The following is a 2,753-nucleotide window of genomic DNA, read 5'->3' as shown; positions in this document are numbered from 1 at the left end:
CAGCTTCATATAATTTAAGAGTGTTCCAACACTCTTTTAAACTTGTACCATGTGTTTTAACATGCTTCTTCATGCTTTAAAATTTTAATAAATTATCATAAGGTTTTTTATACATATTTGATATGTAGAAAAAATAATATATTCCTTTTAAAGTGTAAAATATAAATGAAATTACAAATAAAATTGAGTAATGTAGTTTTAATGAGATCAACTTTTTAAAAACTACTTCTGGAAATAAGAATGGGTATATTATTTCTGAAAAGTAATTAAGAATTGTATATACAAAGTCTTAAAGTGTTGACTTTATAATTCTATTTCTAGGATTATGTCTTAAAATTAATAGAATGTTATTACAGATTAATAGTAAAGGATATTTATCACAGTAGTGTTTGTAGGGAAGAGTAATTGGAAATTATATAAATAGGATAAATAATTGAGAGTCTTTAAGTACAGTGTGGCAAAACAATATGATAGATTGTTCAAGCATTAAATTTGTTTTAAAATATTGTTTATTTATCAAAGTAGCCTCCCAATTCCCCAAAAAACTACTTCATGGCTTACAAATAAAATGGGGCTAGAAGGCTGTATGCATGTAGCACATCCGTATACTTTTAAGCATGTATTTCTTTGAGTATGTGCTGGATGAGTTTATGTTATGCAAATGTTAATGTGCCCAAGATATCCCAGTCTGTGCTACCTTCTCTTGCTTAGCTGCAGCATCAGTTTTCCATGGGAGGCATGAACAAATATCTATTTAATATTAGTAGTGCTCCAAAGACAGACCAAAAAAAAAAAAAAAAAAAAAGACTCCACATAAGTCAAGCTTGGTGAGCCAGTGGATTTACTGGGATCCCTTATAGGAGTGCAGGGGAGAAAGGTTAAGTACAGGAGCATGGACAACTCAATGACAGCTGCATCACCAAAATGTCCCAGGCCAGTCTGGGGGATGATTCATGAAAGCTGCTTCCCTGAAGCTCCTTGTATAACATATGGGAAAGTCCACTCAACAGTTTCTTCTCCCAGCATAGTTTACTGTGTGTAATTCCTTGAGGAGAGCCTCATGGATATTGTAAGTTTCATGAACTTCCTGAGCCTTCTGAACTTCCTGACCACATCCATGGAGGAGTATTTCAATTTGGACAAAATAAAGCCTCCGTTTCTTCTCCTGTTCCTCTATGATCTTACTTCCCCAGGCTACTATCCCTGATTTAATTGCAATCGGGAAGCCTCAGGGAGTCACCTAAAGGCTGTGCATACCAGTAAGTGACAAGATCATTGGAAAACATGTATCTAAGTATACAATCATTAGAAATAAACAACCCTCCTCTCTTCTAGAAAAAATTTTCCTTGCCTAACCTCAGGTAAATTTTACCCAGCTTCCAGGCCACTACCTGCCCCTCCTCTTCTGTAAACTTATCTTACTTTGTGGGCCCTATGATATTGTTTAATACTTGCTATATTGTTGTGACATAATACCTAACAGAAATCACTTATTGAAGGAAAGGGTTAATGGTTCACATTTCTAGATCTACACTCTGAAGGCTGCCAGAGCAGGACCCCAGCCTATGGTATGGTAACACCCCCATTTAGGTTGAGTTTTCTCACATCAGTTAACCTAAAATACATAATCCCTCACAGATATGCCTGGGGATTTGTTTCCATGGTGATTCTAAATTTCATCAAGTACACGACTGTTCACAAATCACTTTTACTTTATCTGTACCAGTACATTTTCCTTAAAATTTATTTTTAGTTTCATGGTTATCAAAGTCCTTGATAGAAGACAGAAAGGAAGACTGTGATATCTGCTAAGTGCTGCTGGTTAATTGATTAATAGACTGAATTATGAAAGGGTAATTCCAGCCTTCACATGTCTTTTGGTATAGGTTCAAAATCCAGATTCTCACACATTATCTTCTTCTTCCCACCCAGTGTCGTTTCAGTGGGCATCTGGGAGGAAAGAGTTCAGGTGCTGAGAAGAAAGATACAGAGGCAGGGCATCAGACCCTTTGATGTGCTTTCTACACTGAGAGCTGCTGAAAAATGCAAATGGGATCTTCAGCTAGTAGAAGCATATCAATATTAGGAGGTACATAGAAAAGAGGGAGGAAAGAATATGGAACACTTAACAGGAAGATAATGCCACTGGCTGGCAGGCACTTAGGAGTCTGGCTCATAAAAAAATTACTCCTACAATTACATACCAAGTTTTGCTTAGCATTTGTGTGTGAATCATGGTATTGATTTCATGCAAAAAGAAAACACCGCCACATTTTGTTGCATGTTAGGATATAGAAGATGTAGTGGAGAGGGAGGGGTAGTTGAGAGAAAACCCAAAAAGGATGGATAAAGATGTCTGTTTCATTCCAGTTCTTACTGCAAGAACCAGCAGCTGAGCAGTAAGCAGGTTGCTAATTAAAAATGACTCCACTTCCTTCTGCCTCTTTTTCTCAAGGGCAGTGCCAGAGAGACACTTGCCAGATAAATTTTTATTCTTCTGTTTTAGTTGGGATTTAATCATTGGAAAGGGGAAGAGAGGAAGATTTCAGTTATACCTACGGGTGAAAACAAACTTGATTCTCACTGAAAAACAACCCATATCTCCAGACCCAGAAGAATGTGATAGGGACATTTTTTGGCTGAGAAAACCCACTGAGTTCCTTGTGCCAGTTGGACTGTCATGGTGCTTATCTGTAACTGTTGAAGCCTGTCCTGCAATTTTCTTTTGAAAAAAAGATTTGGTTTACTTAATT

This window comes from Mus musculus, chromosome 1 (genome assembly GCF_000001635.26).
Source record: "Mus musculus strain C57BL/6J chromosome 1, GRCm38.p6 C57BL/6J".
Lineage (NCBI taxonomy): Eukaryota > Metazoa > Chordata > Mammalia > Rodentia > Muridae > Mus > Mus musculus.
This window is presented reverse-complemented; position numbering follows the sequence as displayed.